This window comes from Scyliorhinus torazame, chromosome 7 (genome assembly GCF_047496885.1).
Source record: "Scyliorhinus torazame isolate Kashiwa2021f chromosome 7, sScyTor2.1, whole genome shotgun sequence".
Classification (NCBI taxonomy): Eukaryota; Metazoa; Chordata; class Chondrichthyes; order Carcharhiniformes; family Scyliorhinidae; genus Scyliorhinus; species Scyliorhinus torazame.
This window is the reverse complement of record NC_092713.1, coordinates 321,928,766-321,953,336: the sequence shown is the minus strand read 5'-3', so window position 1 is coordinate 321,953,336 and position 24,571 is coordinate 321,928,766. Positions and strand designations below refer to the sequence as shown.

At 49.4% G+C, this 24,571-nt stretch overlaps 1 long non-coding RNA gene across 1 annotated transcript in view; it reads right to left on the bottom strand.

Moving 5' to 3' along the window:
• Positions 1-229: 229 nt before the first annotated feature.
• LOC140427512 (uncharacterized) overlaps positions 230-24,571 on the bottom strand; it is a 105,894-nt gene continuing 81,552 nt past the window's right edge. The window contains exons 2-3 of the long non-coding RNA XR_011948537.1: positions 11,265-11,329; positions 230-412 (exon numbers count right to left, since the gene is read on the bottom strand). This is a non-coding gene — a long non-coding RNA (uncharacterized lncRNA). The remainder of the gene's footprint in view (positions 413-11,264; positions 11,330-24,571) is intronic.

Genomic DNA, 24,571 nt, shown 5'->3' with positions numbered 1-24,571 from the left:
TTTATTCTGATTCAATTATGTTCCAAACATCAAGATTTACAATGTGAATTAGCACCCCAGACAGCTCAAAATACAATGTGGGAGAGACGTCCGGTAATGGTTTTACCTGCCCAGTGTGAGCACACAGATGTGTGTTTTCTGTATTGTCTTGTTTATGGACAGGATAGCTGCAGAGTGTTTCACACTGGCTCGCTGAGTGTGGTCAAGCAGCTGATGGGAATGTAGGAGGGACAATGGAAGATCTGAGAGAAGCTTTTGAAGAATGTTACGTCACCCTGGGCTAGTCCGCAATCAATTCCAGCCCCACATGTCCCAGAATCACAACACAAGCGAATTAACCAATAATTCTTATTCCAATTCCCACCATCTTCGGCTCTTGGCTCCCAGTAATCACAGTCACCAGGTTTGGAAGCTGAAACATAAGGACCATGTATTTATAACAAGAATCAAGATGAAATAGAGGGTAAATGCAATTGAATAATGACAAGTTGACCTACTATGCCCTTTAACTGTCCCACCCTCTACCCCTATACACAAGACAGCCAAACACAGAGGGGTGGAAGGGGGTAAAAATAATAAGGAAGAAGGTAAAAGATAAGGTGCTGGATTCTCCGCTGTCGGGATTCTCCGTTGCGCTGGCAGCCAGGGGTCTCCCAGCCACACGGGGCTGCCCACAATGGGAAACCCCATTGGCTGGTGGCAAGACGGAGTACCCTGGGGGCACGGTGCACTTGAAATCTGTTGCGGAGGAACGGAGAATCCCACCCAAGAGCTTTGCTTTGATTGGTGGCTCTGTAGCACGCTTTCCTCACAGCACGCTCGCCGATTAAAGTCTCTGGTTTACAGCTGGTAATGGACTTGCTGGCAGGGTCATTTATTCAGGGTCCCTGGAGGATCGAGAGTTCTGTATTCACTGACACCAGGCTTTCTGGAAAGACACTTTATTTCTTATCAAACTGAGCCTTCATCATGAGGTCCACATCCAGGCCGATATCTTTCTGTATGGACACTTTATTTCACAGCAAACTTTGCTTTGAGCTCGTGGTTTGAATCACTAGCTTTTGGACCCCAGCTCCTTCCTCTGGTGAATGAAGAGGTGGGTTCCAGAAACATATAAGAGACAAAGTCAAAGTTGCAAGACGATACTTTGAATGCGAGCATTTGCAGGTAATTAAGTCTTTACAGAGCCAGACAGAGGGGTAACCCCAGGTTAAAGAGTGTGAATTGTCTCAAGCAAGGACAGTTGGTAGAACTTTGCAAGCCCAGGCCAGATGGTGGGGGGGGGTGTATGTAATGCAACGTGAATCTAAGGTCCTAGATTGCCGGGATACACCCTACTGGAGCGACTGCTGCTTCCAGATGTGGAAGGGGAGGGAAGAATTGGGGATATATATAAGTGGCTGGGGGAGCAGGGAGGCGAGCGGGTGGTGAAGATCAAGGAGAAATGGGAAGCGGAGTTGGGAATGGAGATCCATTGGGGAGTATGGAGTGAGGCACTGCGAAGGGTAAACGGGACCTCCTCGTGTGCAAGGATGAGCCTGATACAGTTCAAGGTGGTGCAGAGGGTGAGAATGAGTGGGTTCTTTCAGGGGGTAGCAGATGAGTGTGAGAGGTATGGGCGGGGCCCAGCGAATCATGCGCACATGTTTTGGGGTTGTGAAAAATTGGGAAGTTTCTGGGCGGGAGTGTTCACGATCTTAGCCAGGATAGTGGAGGAGGGAGTGGACCCGGACCCTTTGGTGACGATATTTGGTGTTTCAGAGAAGCCGGAGCTCATGGAGAGGAGGAAGGCCGATGTCATGGCCTTCGCCTCTCTAATTGCACGGCGACGAATTTTGCTGAAGTGGCGGTCGGCATCGCCACCGGGGGTAGCAGCTTGGTTGGGTGACCTGTATGACTTGTGGTTAGTGAAGATAAAGTATGAGTTAAGGGGATCAGCAGGGGAGTTTGAGAAGGGGTGGGGGATGTTTGTGACCGTGTTTGAGGAACTGTTCGTCGCAGGGTGGGGGGGGGGGGGGCGCGGGCGGGGGGGGGGAAAGGGGTGAAAGAGGAGGAAAATCTGTCCAGACTGTATAGTTGATTGTTGGGAAGAATGTTTCCCGGGGTGTTTATTTGCTGTAACTACTTTGATACAAGTTTGAATAAAATGCGTTTAAATTTTTAAAAAATGAATCTAAGGTCCCAATTGAGGCCGTACTCATGTGTGCGGAACTTGGCTGTAAGTTTCTGCTCGGCGATTCTGCGTTGTCGCACGTCCTGAAGGCCGTCTTGGAGAACGCTTACCCGAAGATCAGAAGCTGAATGCCCTTGGCTGCTGAAGTGTTCCCCGACTGGAAGGGAACATTCCTGCCTGAAGATTGTCGCGCGATGTCCATTCATTCATTGTCGCAGCGTCTGCATGGTCTCACCAATGTACCACGCCTTGGGACATCCATTCCTGCAGCGTATGAGGTAGACAACAGTGGTCGAGTCGCACGAGGATGTACCGTGTACCTGGTGGGTGGTGTTCTCACGTGTAATGGTGGTACCCATGTCGATGATCTGGCACGTCTTTCAGAGATTGCCATGGCAGGGTTGTGTGGTGTCGTTGTCACTGTTCTGAAGACTGGGTAGTTTGCTGCAAACAATGATTTGTTTGAGGTTGCACGGTTGTTTGAAGACAAGTAGTTTGTCTTCATCGATGATGAGTTGAAGACTGCAAAGAAGATGTTGTAGTTTTTCTGCTCCGGGAACTTCTTACAGAAACTCAGCACCCATGGACCAGTTGAACCAGGAACATTCCTCGTCACAATGGACGTCTCGGCACTCTGCACCAGCATCCAGTTCTCACTGGAACGAAGGAGGTTGCGGGGCGACCTGATAGAGGTCTACAAAATTATGAGGGGCATAGACAGAGTGGATACTCAGAGGCTTTTCCCCGGGGTAGAGGGGTCAATTACTAGGGGGCATAGGTTTAAGGTGAGAGGGGCAAGGTTTAGAGTAGATGTACGAGGCAAGTTTTTTACGCAGAGGGTAGTGGGTGCCTGGAACTCGCTACCGGAGGAGGTGGTGGAAGCAGGGACGATAGTGACATTTAAGGGGCATCTTGACAAATACATGAATAGGATGGGAATAGAGGGATACGGACCCAGGAAGTGTAGAAGATTGTAGTTTAGTCGGGCAGCATGGTCGGCACGGGCTTGGAGGGCCGAAGGGCCTGTTCCTGTGCTGTACATTTCTTTATTCTTTGTTCTATCCCCCATGACGACGTGTAAGTTGTAGCAAACTCATCAAAGGACCAAAATGAACTGGACATGTTGGATCAGGACATTCCATTTTAAAAGGACAGATTGCTGTACAAACCATGGGCGGGATTCTCCGACCCCCCGCCAGGTCGGAGAATCGCCGGGGGCTGGCGTGAATCCCGCCCCCGCCGTGTCCCGAATTCTCTGTCACCAGAGAATCGGCGGGGGCGGGAATCGCGCCTGCCCCCGGCGATTCTCCGCCCTGCGATGGGCCCAATTCCTGCCGCTGTCAACCCTCTCACACCGGCGTGGATTAAATCACCTACCTTACCGGCGGGAGCAGGCGGCGTGGGTGGGCTCCAGGGTCCTGGGGGGGGCTCAGGGCGATCTGGCCCTGGGGGGTGCCCCCACGGTGGCCTGGCCCGTGATCGGGGCCCACCGATCGGCGGGCGGGCCTGCGCCGTGGGGGCACTCTTTTTCTTCTGCCTTCGCCATGGTCTTCACGATGGCGGAGGCGGAAGAGACCCCCTCCCCTGCACATGCGCGGGGATGACGTCAGCAGCCGCGATGCTCCCGCGCATGCGTCGCCCGGCGAGGCCCCTTCAGCCCCGGCTGGCGTGGCGCCAAAGGCCTTTCCCGCCACTGGTTCCCGTCACTCCATTACGCCGGGATCCCCCGACCTGCCGGGTAGGGGAGAATCCCGGCCCATGTCTGCAGGCAGACAGCTGAATCAAGACAAACAGGCCATGAGTCATAAAACGGCCCGATCTCATTCAGAGACCAGGGGCAGTTGAAATGCAAATCACTTGTTGCCCTGGCCAGACGGAAGCACAATACCTTAATGCGATAACAATTAAAGTTGTCTCCAGCGACCATTGTCAAGAGACCAGCAGAAACCATAGACATTGCAAACTTTTGTCAGGGCACTGATTAAAATCAAATTACATTCTGACACCTTTTGATTGGGGAACTTGATCACTTCCATTCTGTCAACAATCAGAAAGGCTTCCTTTGTCCTGGAACTCACCTGAATGGGTCGGTATTTGACCCATTCAGGGTTTTGCCCTTAAAATGACAAGTCTGAGGAATGGTTGGGTGAACTCTACTCTCTTGCCTGACACACACTTCGCCTGGCTGAAAACAGACCATGAGAACCGGAGGAACAACAGCCACAAGGACCGGCCAGCTTGGAAGAAGATCTAAAGAAATCTGTGCCAATGTTTTTTTAACTATCCTGTCCCTGGAGCGGTGAGTATATTCCTCCAGCTCACAGAAAACTCCCAATCAGTATAGTTTGTCGAGGTTTGGGGTGGGTGAGTAAATATATCTGTGTATCTGTGTTTGCGTCGCTAAAGTAAACCTGTGTAAGCTGTAAGAATTTTCGATGTGCCGTTTAGTCTCCTGTTTTACACATAGTATTTCATAATTGGTGTTTGTGTGTGTGGGGTAATCTGAGTTGCAGAAGACTTAATTTCTCTTGAATAAATCAATTATTTTTAAAACTACCATTATTGTGGTTCTCACCTTCCTTTCACTGTCCGCTCTGGTCAAGTCACAATAATTGCCAGGACATAATCCCGTAGCCAAGGACCAGAAAAGGGAATCTGAGCGCTTCGAACACGCTCACTCAAGAGAGGCTACTGGTCAGGAATAAACAGCGGTCCCTCTTTCTCTCTCTCTTGTGAAGTTACACTAGTGGGGCGCTTCCAGGTGACATTTCACCATCATAGGAGAGAGACACACACAGGCGTAGGTGGCAGTCAGGGTAACTGGTGTGGCATAAGGACAACCTCACTGGTTAGGTAAAACAGTGAGACTTGTCCCCTCTCTCTGGCGAAGCTGCCCCAGTGCGACACTTCCGGGTCGTGGTTTCAACACCTGCAGGAGAGAGACACCCCCAGTTATCTGTGACACCCAATACCAGCCTGTTGTGGAGTAAAGGAAACCCTTTTCGTTACAGACGGCATTGCTGCAACAGCCTCAGTACTCAACACTGACAACTGCCAATCTCCAAACGCAATTCTGCAACTCATCCGCTTCATTCTGGATCACGTCTTCACCTTCGACAACAAGTTCTTCATCCAGACGCACGGAACAGCCATGGGGACCAAATTCGCACCTCAAAATGCCAACATCTTCATGCACAAGTTTGAACAAGACCTCCTTAACGCACAGGACCTTCAACCGACATTATACACCAGATACATTAATGACATTTTTTTCCTTTGGACCTATGGCGAAGAATCACTGAAACGACTACACGATGACATCAATAAGTTCCATCCCACCATCAGACTCTTCATGGACTACTCTCCAGAATCGATTGCATTCTTGGACACACTCATCTCCATCAAGGACGGTCACCTCAGCACTTCGCTTTACCGCAAGCCCACGGATAACCTCACGATGCTCCACTTCTCCAGCTTCCACCCTAAACACATTAAAGAAGCCATCCCCTACGGACAAGCCCTCTGGTGACACAGGATCTGCTCAGACGAGGAGGAGCGTAACAGATATCTACAGATGCTGAAAGATGCCCTCAAAAGAACGGGATATGGCGCTCGACTCATCGATCGACAGTTCCAACGCACCACAGCAAAAAACCGCACTGACCACCTCAGAAGACAAACACGGATACAACTGACAGAATACCCTTGGTCGTCCAGTACTTTCCCGGAGCAGAGAAACTACGACACCTTCTTCACAGCCTTCAACATGTCATCGATGAAGATGAACATCTTACCAAGGTCATCCCCCCACCCCCACAACCCTGCCATGGCAATCTCTGCAAGACGTGCCAGATCATCGACATGGGTCTCACCATTACACGTGAGAAAACCACCCACCAGGTACGCGGTACATACTCGTGCGACTCAGCCAATGTTGTCTACCTCATACGCTGCAGGAAAGGACGTCCTGAAGCGTGGTACATTGGCGAGACCATGCAGACGCTGCGACAACGGATGAACGGACATCGCGCGACAATCGCCAGACAGGAATGTTCCCTTCCAGTCGGGGAACATTTCAGCAGTCAAGGGCATTCAGCCTCTGATCTCCGGGTAAGCATTCTCCAAGGCAGCCTTCAGGACGCGCGACAACGCAGAATCGCCGAGCAGAAACTTATAGCCGCGTTCCGCACACATGAGCACAGGCTCAACTTGGACCTTGGATTCATTTTGCATTACATTCACCCCCCACCATCTGGCCTGGGCTTGCGAAATCCTACCAACTATCCTGGCTTGAGACAATTCACACCTCTTTAACCTGTAATTAACCCTCTCTCCAGTCGCACCATCTGGACCTGTAAAGACTTAATTACCTGCAAAGACTGGCATTCAAATTATCGTCTTGCATCTTTAACTTTGTCTATATATATGTTTCTGGAACCCACCTCTTCATTCACCTGAGGAAGGAGCAGCGCTCCGAAAGCTAGTGATTCGAAACAAACCTGTTGGACTTTAACCTGGTGTTGTAAGACTTCTTACTGTGCTCACCCCAGTCCAACGCCGGCATCTCCACATCATGTCAAATAAACATGGTGGATTTTTTCTCCGCCCTCCTCGCCAACTGGTGTATTTACAGAATGTTTAGGGGCACATAAAATGGGATAAGTATGGCACAGTGGGCTAAGCAGCTGGCTTGTAATGCAGAACAAGGCCAGCAGTGTGGGTTCAACTCCCGTACCGGCCTCCCCGAACAGGAGCCGGAATGTGGCGACTGGGGGCTTTTCACAGTAACTTCATTGAAGCCTATTTGTGACAATAAGCGATTATTATATGCAGGTAGCCAGCCACTACCTTCCCTCCCACCCTTAAGGTCTCTACCATAATACAGTGGGCAGGTAAGGAATCAGGTAGCCCTCCCCCAAGCTTAGGTCGAGAGAGGGCCTTAGCTGGCCATGAATATTTCCCGTTCTCCTGCCGCTATAACATGCGAGAAACACTAGAATAAAAACATAGAATTCCTGCAGTGGAAAGGAAGCCATTCAGCCCATCAGGTCTGCACTGACCCTCTGAAAGAGCATACTACGTAGGTCCGCTCTCCCTTCCCATCCCATAATCCACCTAAACTGCACATCTTTGGACTGTGGGAGAAAACCGGAGCACCCGGAGGAAACGCACGCAGACACGGGGAGAACGCGTAGACTCCACACAGACAGCGACCCGAGGAACGAATTGAACCCGGGTCACTGCCGCCTTGAGGCAGCAGTGCTAACCACTGTTCTCCCTGCGTCTGCGTGGGTTTCCTCCGGGTGCTCCGGTTTCCTCCCACAAGTCCCGAAGGACGCGCTGTTAGGTGAATTGGACATTCTGAATTCTCCCTCAGTGTACCTGAACAGGAGGCGGAATGTGGCGACTAGGGTATTTTCACAGTAACTTCATTGCAGTGTGAATGTAAGCCTACTTGTGACAATAATAAAGATTGTTATTAGGTGCCACTGTGCCACCCTAAAACAATCTATATTTCTCCAGATTTTGTTTGGCCCGAATTAAGAGTAGGGCCGGAAATTAAACTGGGTGACGTGAGTATGTGCCTGAGCAGGTGGTGAATATTCACAGTCTAGATCTTGAATGAGGAGTGCTTTGCAAGTGTGACGTGTGGCACCCAGCTGGGTCTCTGAACCCTGAACAGGAACGGCAGATTTGGCAGGTTTTAATATTCCTCTAACCGCGATCCTGATTAAATGGAGTTCTCTCTTGCAGCTTTGCATTCGATTAGTCAGCTCATCACAAACTTATCATCTCTGACCCTCTGGACTCCTTACCTCAATACACACCATCAAACCTGTCATATCATTACAAGAGCATTGTCATTTCATATTCTTTATTTCTCTCTTCACTACCCATCCACACCAACACCCCCGCCCTTAGTGTTTGACCTTAGAACATAGAACATAGAACATAGAACATTACAGCGCAGTACAGGCCCTTCGACCCTCGATGTTGCGCCGACCTGTGAAACCACTCTAAAGCCCATCTACACTATTCCCTTATCGTCCATATGTTTATCCAATGACCATTTGAATGCCCTTAGTGTTGGCGTGTCCACTCCTGTTGCAGGCAGGGCATTCCACGCCCTTACTACTCTCTGAGTAAAGAACCTCCCTCTGACATCTGTCCTATATCTATCTCCCCCCAATTTAAAGCTATGTCCCCTCGTGCTAGACATTACCATCCGAGGAAAAAGGCTCTCACTGTCCATCCTATCCAATCCTCTGATCATCTTGTATGCCTCAATTAAGTCACCTTTTAACTTAACAAAACCAGCCTCAAGTCCCTCAGCCTTTCCTCATAAGATCTTCCCTCCATACCAGGCAACATCCTGGTAAATCTCCTCTGCACCCTTTCCAATGCTTCCACATCCTTCCTTTAATGCGGCGACCAGAATTGTACGCAATACTCCAAATGCGGCCTCACCAGAGTTTTGTACACCTGCAACATGACCTCATGGCTCCAAAACTCAATCCCTCTACCAATAAAAGCTAACACACCGTACGCCTTCTTAACAACCCTCTCAACCTGGGTGGCAACTTTCTGGGATCTATGTACATGGACACCGTGATCTCTCTGTGCTCATCCACACTGCCAAGAATCTTACCATTAGCCCAGTACTCTGTCTTCCTGTTATTTCTTCCAAAATAAATCACCTCACACTTTTCTACATGAAACTCCATTTGCCACCTCTCAGCCCAGCGCTGCAGCTTATCTATGTCCCTCTGTAACTTGTAGCATCCTTCCGCATTGTCCACAACTCCACCGACTTTAGTGTCATCTGCAAATTTACTCACCCATCCTTCTACGCCCTCCTCCAGGTCATTTATAAAAATGACAAACAGCAGTGGCCCCAAAACAGATCCTTGTGGTACACCACTAGTAACTGGACTCCAGTCTGAACATTTCCCATCAACCACCACCCTTTGTCTTCTTCCAGCTAGCCAATTTCTGATCCAAACTGCTAAATCACCCTGAATCCCATGCCTCCGTATTTTCTGCAGTAGCCTACCATGGGTAACCTTATCAAACACTTTACTGAAATCCATATATGCCACATCAACTGCTTTACCCTCATCCACCTGTTTGGTCACCTTCTCAAAGAACTCAATAAGGTTTGTGAGGCACGACCTACCCTTCACAAAACCGTGTTGACTATCTCTAATCAAATTATTCCTTTCCAGATGATTGTACATCCTATCTCTCATAAACCTTTCCAAGATTTTGCCCACAACAGAAGTAAGGCTCACTGGTCTATAGTTACTGGGGTTGTCTCTACTCCCCTACTTGAACAAGGGGACAACATTCGCTATCCTCCAGTCTTCTGGCACTATTCCTGTAGACAAAGATGACTTAAAGATCAAAACCAAAGGCTCAGCAATCTCCTCCCTAGCTTCCCAGAGAATCCTAGGATAAATCCCATCCGGCCCAGGGGACTTATCTATTTTCACACTTTCCAGAATTACTAACACCTCCTTCTGATGAACCTCAAGCCCTTCTAGTCTGGTAGCCTGAATCTCAGTATTCTCCTCGACAACATTATCTTTTTCCTTTGTGCGACCTAACAAAAAATATTCATTTAGCACCTCTCCTATCTCCTCGGACTCCAAGCACAACTTCCTACTACTGTACTTGACGGGCCCTACTCTTACCCTAGTCATTCGTTTATTCCTTACATATCTGTAGAAAGCTTTAGGGTTATCCTTGATCCCAGCTGCCAAAGACTTCTCATGTCCCCTCCTGGCTCTTCTTAGCTCTCTCTTTAGGTCCTTCCTAGCTAACTTGTAACTCTCGAGCGCCCTTACTGAACCTTCACATTTCAGCTTTACATATTCCTCCTTCTTCCTCTTGACAAGTGTTTCGACTGCTTTAGTAAACCACAGTTCCCTTGCTCGACCACTTCCTCCCTGCCTGACAGGTACATACTTATCAAGGACATGCAGTAGCTGTTCCTTGAACAAGCTCCACATTTCCATTGTGCCCATCCCCTGCAGTTTTTCTCTCCATCCGATGCATCCTAAGTCTTGCCTCATCGCATCATAATTGCCTTTCCCCCAGATATAACTCTTGCCCTGCGGTATATACCTATCGCTTTCCATCACTAAAGTAAACGTAATCGAATTGTGGTCACTATCACCAAAGTGCTCGCCTACTTCCAAATCTAATACCTGTCCTGGTTCATTACCCAGTACCAAATCTAATATGGACTCGCCTCTCGTTGGCCTATCTACATACTGTGTCAGGAAACCCTCCTGCACACATTGGACAAAAACAGACCCATCTAAAGTACTCGAACTATAGCGTTTCTAGTCAATATTTGGAAAGTTAAAGTCCCCCATAACAACTACCCTGTTACTTTCGCTCCTATCCAGAATCATCTTTGCAATCCTTTCCTCTACATATCTGGAACTTTTCGGAGGCCTATAGAAAACCCCGAACAGGGTGACCTCTCCTTTCCTGTTTCTAACCTCAGCCCATACTACCTCAGTAGACGAGTCCTCATCAAACGTCCTTTCTGCCACCGTAATACTGTCCTTGACTAACAATGCCACCCCTCCCCCTCTTTTACCACCTTCCCTGAGCTTACTGAAATATCTAAACCCCGGCACCTGCAACAACCATTCCTCTCCCTGCTCTATCCATGTCTCCGAAATGGCCACAACATCGAAGTCCCAGGTACCAACCCATGCCGCAGGTTCACCCACCTTTTTCCAGATGCTCCTGGCATTGAAGAAGACGCACTTTAAACCACCTTCATGCCTGCTGGTACACTCCTGCAACATTGAAACCTTACTCATGACCTCACTACTCTCAACCTCCTGTATCTATGACCACCTCTGCCTCCCGAATGATCCGAAGTTCATCCAGCTCCAGCTCCAGTTCCCTAACGCGGTTTCTGAGGAGCTGGAGATGGGTGCACTTCCCACAGATGAAATCAGCAGGGACACTGACGGTGTTCCTCACCTCAAACATTCTGCAGGAGGAACATTGCACTACCTTCCCTGCCATCCCCTCTCGATAAAAAAAGAAAAAGAAAGAAAGAGCTTACCTGTTATTCACTCCCCTTCTCAGCAAGCATTCACTCAGCAACCTCTGCGCCCCGCACGATAACACCTGAAGGAAAATAAAAGAAAAACTACTTACCAGTCACCAGCCAATCACTTACCTACAGGCTGTGACGTCACGGTTCAACTTCTTTCTACTTCTACCTGCCCTCGAGCCTTCCTCTTGATCTTAACAGCGGTTGGGTTTTTTTTGGTTAGAGGAGGGGGGACGGAGGGAAACACTGAAGAAGTGTTTCTGGTTTAAGTGTCACTTGACAACAGCTCCTCCACAAACCACCTTCAAGTTAGGGTGAGCACACAGACGTATGCAAATTTCCCATGCAACAGCCAATCAGCAGCTCCGCTTAGTTTCCCCTGTGCCAGGTATGTTGGGCAGTAACTTGGTTCCAAGTCTTTTGCCAGCTGTTCAGCTACACACACAGGGGCTGGTTTAACTCACTTGGATGGACAGCCGCTTCGTGATGCAGAGTGTGGGTTCAATTCTCGTACCGGCTGAAGTTATTCATGAAGGCTCCGCCTTCTCAAACGTGCCCTTCCCCTGAGGTGTGGTGACCCTCGGGTTAAACCACCACCAGTCAGCTCTCCCCCTCAAAGGGGAAAGCAGCCTCTGGTCATCTGGGACTCTGGCGATTTTGGGCTGGATTCTCTTTTTCTGGTGGTTTGGTTTGGGTTTGTGGGCTAACGGAGGATCTGTGGAGTTCCACACCGGAGGAATCAGTGCCACACCTGCATCGCTTCCACTACCAGTCATGGGCAAGCACCAGCGCCGCGTGAAACACCCGTGGAACACGTGGAAAATGGTGGGAGAATTGCCGGGACCGTGCTGGACATGCGCAGGGCTAACAAGCTGCAGCCACGCGTACGCCTGCACCACACACACCGGTCACACCCAAAAAGATGGCACCAGTTGTGCTGTTCCTCCCCAACCCACAGCCCACCCCCCGGCCACCCACCAGTACTCCCCCCAGCCCTGGCAGAAGTAGGTCGGACTATTTCTACAGTGATTAGCACAATTTCTTCACAGCGCCAGGGTCCCAGGTTTGATTCCCGGCTTGGGTCACTGTCTGTGCGGAGTCTGCACGTTCTCCCCGTGTCTGCGCGGGTTTCCTCCGGGTGCTCCAGTTGCCTCCCACAAGTTCCGTAAGACGTGCTGTTAGGTGAATTGGACATTCTGAATTCTCCCTCTGTGTACCCGAACAGGCGCCGGAGTGTGGCCGCTTTTCATAGTAACTTCATTGCAGTGTTAATTTAAGCCGATTTGTGATAATAATAAAGATTACTATAACATTCTTTCTTTAAACTCCAATTATTCCCATTCGGGACATTCCTCTTCATTCACCTCCCACATTGAGTGTACTTTAGGTGGCAGGCACTGGCTGCTCCACAGTTTCCTGACACTCACTCCTTGATTTTCCAGAAAGTCGGATTTGGCAACATACCAGAAGGTATTCCAGAGAACAAAGAATCACATTCCAAGCAGGATGATCAAGAGAGGAGGGAGAAAATGTGAAGGACAGGTGAAAGATGATTCAGTTGGATTAATTTCATTTCAAATTCAAAGACAATTGCCGCAGAATCACCTTTTCTCATAGCTCAAAATATGCTGAGTGATTGGAGCATGTGCACGAGAGTGAATATTTGATAATAACTCGCAGTTTAGATGAGCGAGTAAACACCAACGTTAACAGTTTATTATTTTTATCCATCCCACCCCAGCAAGGTAAACCTACTCAGTCAAACAGATTGTCAGCTTAAGACTTCGACTGAGAGGAATTTCAGATCATTAAAGGAATTGAGTAGGTTTTGCCAGTTAGAGACTGGGCTCTGAAAGGAAATGTCCTCCCTCTGAGGAACTTTCAAACTTCAAAAACTATTTAAAGGTAGAATATCTACAGGTATGTTCTCACAGAAATAACTCTTTTTAAGTTTACAAATATCAGTACTTAGAATCCTAACTTAAAAATTCGAGGATATTATTATCTATATGTGAGCTCATGAGGACACAAATATGAGACTACAACTGTTTTATACTTGCTTATGAATATTTTTTATCAGGATCAATTACAGATTGCATTTAGTAATGAATAATATATCATTGAATATATGGTAATTATAACGTGACAATTCTACTTAAAATTACATGCAATTTTTAAATCCATCTTAAGATACAACTTGGATATTCAAACAAATATTGATTTGAAGATAATTATACTTACAATTCAGTATAATTTTATAATAACATGGCGTGCCTTTGCCTCAACATTGAAGGGGAAATCTTTATGCCTGAAAGATTTATGTCTCTTTGGCTGTGTGCCAATGTCTTGGCTTTTTTAAGGACATGGACTCCATAATAGAAACATAGAAAATAGTTGCAAGAGGAGGCCATTCGGCCCTTCGAACCTGCTCTGCCATTCATTATGATCATGGCTGATCATTCAACTCAGCAGCCTAACCCCGCTTTCCCTCACCCCCCCCCCCCCCCCACCCCCCCATATCCTTTGATCCCCTTCGTCCTAAGTGCTATATCTAACTGCTTCTTGAAAACATGCAATGTTTTGGCATCAACTATTTCCTGTGGTAACAAATTCCACAGGCTCACCGCTCTCTGGGTGAAGAAATTTCTCCTCATCTCTGTCCGAAATGGTCGACCCCATATTCCCAGACTGTGACCCCTGGTTCTGGACACACCCACCATCAGGAACATCCTTCCTGCATCTACCCTGTCCAGTCCTGTTAGAATTTGATGGGTTTCTGTGAGATGACACCTCATTCTTCTAAACTCCAGTGAATACAATCCTGTCATTCTGGCTGTTACAAAACAAGCTGCTATTGTATAATGTTTAAAGTTATTTGAGGCCACAAAAACAAGTCTCTTTTTATCATTTATTTTCTTAGCTTGCTGTCTTTGAATCCATGAGGGTTGGATTGTTCATGATTTGGTTCCTTCAATCTGATTGGCTGTTTTCCAACAGGAAGGTTTTTATTTTAATGGGTTTTTGCACTTTCTCAGTAATTGTTGACTAGCTTCGGGAATTAGTTCAAATGATACATCATTGGGTTTAATTTTTACTTTATTAATTTAACTAACAGTTCAATTTCTTCATTAAGTGCATCACTTCCTTTGTACTTGTTTATCATTACTGTGATCAACACTCCCCACTCCTACTTGTGAGATTACTGCCTTGAACTCACTCCTGGATATCAGTCTGCTCCCACACAAAACACCCCAAGCGAGACTCAGTACATGGAATATAAAGGCTCAATTTGATCTGAAGTTTAGTTCCACTGCAACACAGTCCATTTCAAAATTGGCACAAATCACTTATTCTTCATGAAGGTAATGAGGAAGATTAAGCACAGTGTTTAGAGTAACAAAGGCAGTAATATTTATCTTCTTCATAAGAAACACTCTGCTGCACGGTCTTTTTCATTTTCTCTGAAAAATAAGTCAATTGAATGACTAACCATGTATGGAATATGGAACTAACTGTTGTTTGCCGTGGGTAAACAAGGAATAGTAAATAAAACATGGCAATCCTGAATTCAGTATCCCTGGTTTTAACCTCTATCAAGACAGGTAAGAGAGCTCAATCTTCATCTTGCAATTCAGCCTCAAGGTGCCATTTGTGGCCCAGTGATGCAGCTCACTTGCCCTTCAGTGCGAAGATTGTGCCTTCAATCTCACTTCAGAAGCTTGAGTACTTTCTCTGGGCTGATACTCCAGTGCCAGGACTGGGGGAGAGTGGCACTATCAGAAGTGCAGTCTTTTGCCCATTCTGTAGAGGTTTTAGGGTTAGGGTTTTAGGGTTAGACGGGCAAGCACAGGCTTGGAGGGCCGAAGGGCCTGTTTCTCTGCTGTTCTTTGCTCTTGTCCTCTCTGGCAGGTATAAAGGGTCCAATGGTGCCATTTCGAAAAAGAGCATGGAAATGTTTCCCTGTTTCCTGGACAATACCTGTCCCTAACCTAACATCATTCAAACAGATTGATGTCTGTTAGATCGTGCTCCTCGTAAATTGGCTGCGATATTTCCTATATAACAAAATATATTTCATTTCTGCTGGAGCACTTTTGGTTGTCCTGAGACTGTGAATCCTGTACACACGCTATATACATGCAAATATTTTCTTCCCTTCTGTAAAGCATTACAAATAAGGCAGGAGCAATTTGAGGTTTTTTGCTGACGTGAGCAAATATTCTGCTGAAACTAAACTGACAGCCAAAGCGCAACATGGTGAATGGCCACTTTGTTAAAGTGTCAGAGGATCAAATGGCCCATGGACCTCCAGCCAATCTGACTTTGTATGAGGAAATAAAAATTAATAACTAAACTTAACAACAATATTGAGGCTCTGTGAGACAGAGATTCAATCTAACGACTATCAAATCCCCACCTGTCAGCTCTGTTGGGGTAATGAGGGAGAATTTATTCACTCCATAAGGGCAGCAAGGTGGCACAGTGGTTAGCACTGCTGCCTCACAGTGCCAGGGACCTGGGGTCAATTGCGGCCTCGGGTCACTGTCTGTGCGGAGTCTGCACGTTCTCCCCGTGTGTGCGTGGGTTTCCTCCGGGTGCTCCGGTTTCCTCCCACAGTCCAAAGATGTGCAGGTTAGGTGTGGTTACGTGGTGGCCTAGGTGGGGTGCTCTTTCAGAGGGTTGGTCAGAGGGTTGCTGCAGACTCGATGGGCTGAATGGCTTCCTTCTGCACTGTTGGAATTCTATGGTTCTATAGTTTCTCTGGTTGGCAATCAGTAGCTAGTGGTGTCCCTCAGGGATCAGTGTTGGGCCCACATCTGTTCACAATTTACATAAATGATTTGGAGTTGGGGACCAAGGGCAATGTGTCCAAGTTTACAGACGATACTAAGATAAGTGGTGAAGCAAAAAGTGCAGAGGATACTGGAAGTCTGCAGAGGGATTTGGATAGGCTAAGTGAATGGGCTAGGGTCTGGCAGATGGAATACAATGTTGACAAATATGAGATTATCTATTTTGGTCAGAATAACAGCAAAAGGGATTATTATTTAAATGATAAAATATTATAACATGCTGCTATGCAGAGAGACCTGGGTGTGCTAGTGCATGAGTCGCAAAAAGTTGGTTCACAGGTGCAACAGGTGATTAAGAAGGCAAATGGAATTTTGTCCTTCATTGCTAGAGGGATGGAGTTTAAGACTAAGTGTTCAGTTTTGGTCTCCTTACTTGAGAAAGGACGTACTGGCACTGGAGGGTGTGCATGCAAGATTCACTAGGTTAATCCCAGAGCTGAAGGGGTTGGAGTACGAGGAGAGGTTGAGTAGACTGGGACTGTACTCGTTGGAATTTAGAAGGATGAGGGGGGATCTTATAGAAACAAATAAGATTATGAAGGGAATAGATAGGATAGATGCGGGCAGATTGTTTCCACTGGCGGGTGAAAGCAGAACTAGGGGGCATAGCCTCAAAATAAGAGGAAGTAGATTTAGGACTGAGTTTAGGAGGAACTTCTTCACCCAAAGGGTTGTGAATCTATGGAATTCCTTGCCCAGTGAAGCAGTAGAGGCTCCTTCATTAAATGTTTGTAAGATAAAGATAGATAGTTTTTTGAAGAATAAAGGGATTAAGGGTTATGGTGTTCGGGCCGGAAAGTGGAGCTGAGTCCACAAAAGATCAGCCATGATCTCATTGAATGGCGGAGCAGGCTCGAGGGGCCAGATGGCCTACTCCTGTTCCTAGTTCTTATAGTTAATTGTTGGTGGTTAGGAACTGGTACAGTTCTGTCTTTGAAATCTCTTCCTGTGACAAGCCACTCATGATGTTGTCTTGGCCTTGGTTCTGTACACAATGCTGAAAAAGGGATTCCAGCTGCGTTGATTCTTGAAAGGTGGACTAGCCAGTGCATCATTCTTCTTGACTCGTCTGTGTAAATACTGTTTGTAATGGGATGAAGATATCCTGGGATGCCATGATGGGCATAGTTGAAAAGTGATGGATTGTGCAGATATGAGAGTGTTTCCGAGAGAGGTCAGATTTGCAGCACGTGATCAGGATATAGTTACGTTACTGGAGACTGTGCTAACAGCAGCGACAGTCACCTTTACAAAGCAGCCACATGCAAACCAAAGGTCTTAATTATTCTCGGCTGAGGGCATGGAGAGTCCCTTTGAAGTATAATTATTTCTGTTCCACTGAGTTCAAGGCAAATCATATCCACTTTTCTGATTTCTTGGTCAATAAAGTTACAGCTTTAATCATGTGTTTTTCTGGTATCGATTAGTCAGTATGATATGGAAATGGTTTGAAATGTCCTTTGATGCCAATTGTTCGTTGATTTAACTGCTCTTAAAAGATGGATGGGCACTTTTTTTTCCTGTACTGTTGAGGCACGTTCCATATCAGAAAGAAATTGTCAGGAAAACAAAGGTAGTTTTAAGGGATTTTCATGGAATCCATAGAATTCCTCCAGTGCAGAAAGAGGTCATTCGGTCATTCGAGCCTGCACCAACTCTCTAAAAGAACACACTTCCTGAGCCCAATTGGCCACCCCATCCCCGTAATCCCGCGCACTGATCATGGCCATTCATCTGCACATCATTGGACTGTGGGAGGAAACCAGAGCTCCCGAAGGAAACCAAGCAGACACGGGGAAAACGTGCAGACTCCACACAGACAGTGACCCAAGGTGGGAATCGAACCCGGGTCCCTGCCGCTGTGAAGCAACTGTGCTAACCACTGTGCCATCCCTTTCACATTTGTTTGATAAGCATTAGAAATAAGGTTTGGTTTTAAGTGGGTTTAATTTAGTGTTTCTGTGTAAGGAAAATTGCTGCTGGAAAATGATGTTTGTATATGTGGGGGTTTCGGTTTAAATTCTAACTGTGCTATGGCGAACAGAGGTTGTTGCTTAGTAACCAGGAGCCACTTTCGAGCTGGAAGCGGTTTCCTTTGTTCTCAGTTTAACTGGAAGTCAGGGCATTTGGAGTTAGGTAGTGAGAGAGAAGCAACTCAAAACAGATCTGCTCGAAACAGATGGTTTGGGAGGCTAGCGAGGGAATGTCTCTCTCAGCTCTTTCAGAAGAAAAGCCATACCATGGAGAAATGGTTAAGAAAACCAGTGCAGGGAATTAAATTCCAGCTCGTTAAGGAAACAAAAGAAATTGCAAGAAGTCTGAGGTTGAAGGTACCAGAGCAGAGAACTGTTCAGTAAAGACAGACAAAGCTGAGTAGAAGCTGAGATTCTGGAAAGATATCTGAGGTGATTTTCAGGTTTGGGAGATTTTACAACAGTTTGGGGGATATTATTTGAAACAATCGTGAAAACCGATGGTTGGACCTCGGGGTTTGCGTAAAAGCCTTTAAGACAGAGGAAACTTGAAGGGAGAGGGGTAAAACCTGGAAACGAATTGTGGATGGACGCAGTTGTGGAAAGCATTGTTTACAAGATTTGAAAGTGTGACTTTCTGAAAGTGGAATTTGAAATCAGGAGTTCAGTGAGTCAAGGCGGCGCATGGTATGAGAATCATCTGGAGGGGATTCGGAGGGGAAATCCACAGATATTCACTCGGATTCAGAGTGGAGAGTGTGTCTGACCACAGCCAGCCTGTATGGTGAAAGGGACTGTGAGTTACTGTGACCATCATTGTCTAAGAGATACTTTGTAACCCGTGTTAACCTTAAAATCTATGTGTAATTGTGAAGCTAAGGGGTAGTAAAGGAACATTTTAGCATAATCAACTTTTTCATGTTTAATAAATGTTTTATTCCCATGTTGTTAAAGACTAATTCGACATGCTTTGACTCTGTTCCTCCACGCTTTACAAATAAAAAGTAACTTAATTTCCTCTTGAGTCAGTGTTCCATTCTGGGATCGTCCTGTCCAGTCATTGAGTGTCTTTAAGACAGAGATAGAAAGTTTTTTGATCAATAAGGGGATCGGGGTTATGGGGAGAAGGCAGGAGAATGGGAATGAGAAACATATCAGCCATGATTGAATGGGGGAGCAGACTCGACGGACCGAGTGGCCTAATTCTGCTCCTATACCTTATGATCCCATAACGTCAACTGGCATTGCAATGCAATTTTTTGAGAATCCCCAACAAGTCTGGTTAAAATTTGTCTCATTCTAAATCTTGAATAATCTGGTTTATCCAGGTGAGTGTCGGGAAACATTCCCAGAAGCTGCTGGTCTTTGACATTGAGCAATAACACAGGAGTTAATTTCATTATCGCGATTATATCGATGCCTTTGGGCTTCACATACGGGAAGTATATTAGTTACATTGCAACATTTTGTTGCCTCCTCTAGAAAGGACTGAGGCTGTCTAAAGACTTTCAGAGAATCTGCTAGGACAGCATCCACAAAAAGCACTGGCCCCGGCACACCCAGGGACCCGGGGCACCCAGGGACCCGGCACACCCAGGGACCCGGCGCACCCAGGGACCCGGCACACCCAGGGACCCGGCGCACCCAGGGACCCGGGGCACCCAGGGACCCGGGGCACCCAGGGACCCGGGGCACCCAGGGACCCGGGGCACCCAGGGACCCGGCGCACCCAGGGGTCCGGCACACCCAGGGACCCGGCGCACCCAGGGACCCGGCGCACCCAGGGACCCGGCGCACCCAGGGACCCGGCGCACCCAGGGACCCGGCACACCCAGGGACCCGGCGCACCCAGGGACCCGGCACACCCAGGGACCCGGCGCACCCAGGGACCCGGTGCACCCAGGGACCCGGCGCACCCAGGGATCCGGCACACCCAGGGACCCGGCGCACCCAGGGACCCGGCGCACCCAGGGTCCCGGCACACCCAGGAGCCCGGCACACCCAGGGACCTGGCGCACCCAGGGTCCCGGCGCACCCAGGAGCCCGGCACACCCAGGGACCCGGTGCACCCAGGGACCTGGCACACCCAGGAGCCCGGCACACCCAGGGACCCGGCACACCCAGGGACCCGGCACACCCAGGGACCCGGCGCACCCAGGGTCCCGGCGCACCCAGGAGCCCGGCACACCCAGGGTCCCGGCGCACCCAGGGACCCGGCACACCCAGGAGCCCGGCACACCCAGGGACCCGGTGCACCCAGGGACCCGGCACACCCAGGAGCCCGGCATACCCAGGGACCCGGCACACCCAGGACTCTGGCACACCCAGGGACCCGGCGCACCCAGGGACCCGGCACACCCAGGACTCTGGCACACCCAGGAGCCCGGCGCACCCAGGGACCCGGCGCACCCAGGGACCCGGCACACCCAGGGACCCGGCACACCCAGGACTCTGGCACACCCAGGGACCCGGCGCACCCAGGGACCCGGCGCACCCAGGGACCCGGCACACCCAGGACTCTGGCACACCCAGGAGCCCGGCGCACCCAGGGACCCGGCACACCCAGGGACCCGGCACACCCAGGACTCTGGCACACCCAGGACTCTGGCACACGCTGTATCACTAGGGGCCAGGGTTGTTCAGGTGGCCGGATTTTCCCAGCCTGCTTCCTGATGAGCAGGCAGACAACGACAAAAGTGTGTTTGGCTGGAGGCCGGAATTTCGCCACTTGCCCAGGAATGACCCACCTCAGAGAGATTTTCAGTAACTCTGTCGACCCGGCAGCGCCACAAGCTGGAGAGGAACGGTACTACAAGCTGTCCCCAACCTGTGGTGTCCAGGACCAGGCAAGTGTGGAGTGTTGGTGTGGAAACGGAGGCTAGGGAGCATCCGCGGAGGGGAGGGAGGGGGTTTGGAATCCTTGTTGGGGTGGGTGCTCGATGTTGAAAGGAGGCAGCTGATCGAGGCATCCCCCAATCCCTCAATCCCAACTCAGGGTAACTGCCCAGGCTTCCTCCCAACTCTGAAAGTCTGCCACCAGCCCGGGAACTGAGGCTCGTCGGGAAGCAGCCTCAGGTGGAACAAGGGTGGGCGGCTGGGCCTCGGGGCGTTGCCGTTACACCAGAAAATTCGCCCAGGTTGGGAAAGGTGAGGAAACCATCTGGAGAAATTTACAAACAAGCAGGCAGAGAAATATGAAATGCAACCCCATGGCAACGTGTCTGTCTGTTGTGTGGCAACGATGGGTCGAACATACATGTAAACATACAAATTAGGACCAGGAGGAGGCCACTCGGCCCCTCGGGCCCTGCTCCGCCAGTCAATACGAGCAAAGCTGATCGGATTGTAACCTCAACCCCTCATTCCAGCCGACCCCAGATAATCTTTCATTGGTGATGATCTTTCAGGAATCACTGGAGGCAGGAAGGGTCCCAGAGGACTGGAAGGCGGCTAATGTAACACCACTGTTTAAGGAGGGAGGGAGGCAGAAGATGGGAAATTATCGGCCGGTTAGCCTGACTTCGGTCTTTGGTCAGATTTTTGAGTCCATTATTAAAGATGAGATCGCAGAGTACTTGGAAGTGCATGGTAAAATAGGACTGAGTCAGCACGGCTTCGTCAAGGGGAGGTCATGTCTGACAAATCTGTTAGAGTTCTTTGAGAAGGTAACAAGGAAGTTAGACAAAGGAGAACCAGTGGATGTGATTTATTTAGATTTCCAGAAGGCCTTTGACAAGGTGCCGAATAGGAGACTGTTAAATAAGTTAAGAGCCCATGGTGTTCACGGTAAGATCCTGGCATGGATAGAGGATTGGCTGATTGGCAGAAGGCAGAGAGTGGGGATAAAGGGATCTTTTTCAGGATGGCAGACGGTGACTAGTGGTGTGCCTCAGGGGTCTGTGCTGGGACCACAACTTTTCACAATATACATTAATGATCTGGAGGAAGGAACTGAAGGCACTGTTGCTAAGTTTGCAGATGATACAAAGATCTGTAGAGGGACAGGTAGTATTGAGGAAGCAAGGGGGCTTCAGAAGGACTTGGACAAGCTAGGAGAGCGGGCAATGAAGTGGCAAATGAAATACAATGTGGAAAAGTGTGAGGTTATGCACTTTGGAAGGAGGAATTTCTTCAGCCAGAGGGTGGTGAATCTGTGGAACTCTTTGCCGCAGAAGGCTGGGGAGGCCAATTCACTGAGTGTCTTTAAGACAGAGATAGATAGGTTCTTGATTAATAAGGGGATCAGGGGTTATGGGGAGAAGGCAGGAGAATGGGGATGAGAAAAATATCAGCCATGATTGAATGGCGGGGCAGACTCGACGGGCCGAGTGGCCTAATTCTGCTCCTATGTCTTATGGCCTAATAGGGAATTGGCAATTGTGGCAATGTGAGCACTTCACAGCCCCCAAGTGGATTTCCGTGGGTACACGTGCCGTGTCGCAGGTCAGTGTTACTGCCTCACATCCCAATCAGTCCGTGAGGCCTGGACACTGGAGGCTGCAACATCACAGAGGCAGCAACCAACACCCAAACAGACATGAGCTGGGCCTCAGCACTGGGGACGTGCCCACAACCACAGGATGGGTCTGTGCTCCGGGGAGGGAACCAGTTCCGGTACAGGTGACGTTACCGGGGGTGTCTGCGGTACAGGGTCTGGGTTCTGGTGCCCAGGGGCGCCCGCTGAGCTTGGGGGTGCTGTGCAGGGTGTGTTGGATGGCACCCTGAGGGTTGGCAGGGGATGTGAGGGGGGGGAGCCATGGGCATGGGAAGGCCATTGTTGATCGACTGTCCCTCACCCTCCTCAAATCCTCACAGGTATTACACGGATGGATGACATCTTGGCAGCAGCGGCCGCAGGGACTCGAGGCGAAGACCCATATGCAGGGCCCTGCCCCTCACCATGGACATCGAGTTGCCCATCAGGCCAGGGAGGGAGGCAGACGGGGAGGCCGGCGATGGCCCAGGGTGTACAGGCATCGCTGGACATTCGAACAGATGACAGACAGCGCGTGCCACAGGAGGCTCGACCTGAACTAGGGGACGGTGCGGCACCTGTGCCATATCCTCGCGGACTTGGCACCACGTGGAGCAGGAGGACACCCCCTCCCAGTGGCCGTCAATGTCACTGCAGCCCTGAACACCGACACCTCAGGATCATTCCAGGGCTCGAGCGGGGATTTATGCGGCAACTCACAACTAACCAATAGCCTCTAAGCTTAGCACTGTTGCATCACAGCTCCAGGGTCCCAGGTACGATTCCCAGCTTGAGTCACTGTCTATGCGGAGTCTGCACGTTCTCCCCGTGTCTGCGTGGGTTTCCTCCGGGTGCTCCGGTTTCCTCCCACAAATCCCAGAAGACGCGCTTGTTAAGTAATTTGGACATTCTGAATTCTCCTGCTGTGTACCCGAACAGGCGCTGAAAGGTGGCGACTAGGGGCTTTTCACAGTAACTTCATTGCAATGTTAATGTAAGCCTACTTGTGACAATAAAGATTATTTAAGATTAAAGCACCCGTTGGAGGGCAGAGTAAAGTTCTGGCCTTAATCTAGGTTGGCAGGGCAGTGCTGAGGGAGTGTTGCATTGTCAGAGGTTTGAAACTTAGACCCATTCTGGGAGACATCAAATGTCTCAGGACTCTCTCTGCAGGTCCCAGGACTCTCTCTGCAGGCCCCAGGACTCTCTCTGCAGGTCGCAGGACTCTCGCTGCAGATCCCAGGACTCTCTCTGCAGGTCCCAGGACTCTCTCTGCAGGTCCCAGGACGCTCGCTGCAGGTCCCAGGACACTCTCTGCAGGTCCCAGTGTGGTGTTGGGTGCTCTGGTGCACAGATGAGCCAACACAGTTGTATGTGGTACAACTCTATTTTATTTTAACTCTTATAATACAGTTCGTTCTGTATACTCTGCACATGCTGTCTCCCTGAGTGTGTTGTGTAGCAGGTCTGTCCTGGTACTCCTCTCCAGCTTATACTGACCACACGGTGTCGTGTTTGTGCTTTTATATCTTTCTGTGATTGGTTGTGGTGGTGTGTGTTCTGATTTGTCTGTTGGTGTGTCTATCATGACACCCAGGACTCTCTCTGCAGGTCCCAGGACTCTCTCTGCAGGTCCCAGGACGCTCGCTGCAGGTCCCAGGACTCTCTCTGCAGGTCCCAGGACTCTGCGGGTCCCAGGACTCTCTCTGCAGGTCCCAGGATGCTCGCTGCAGGTCCCAGGACTCTCTCTGCAGGTCCCAGGACGCTCGCTGCAGGTCCCAGGACGCTCGCTGCAGGTCCCAGGATGCTCGCTGCAGGTCCAAGGACTCTCTCTGCAGGTCCCAGGACGCTCGCTGCAGGTCCCAGGATGCTCGCTGCAGGTCCCAGGACGCTCGCTGCAGGTCCCAGGACTATCTCTGCAGGTCCCAGGACATTCTCTGCAGGTCCCAGGACTCTGCGGGTCCCAGAACGCTCGCTGCAGGTCCCAGAACGCTCGCTGCAGGTCCCAGGACCCTT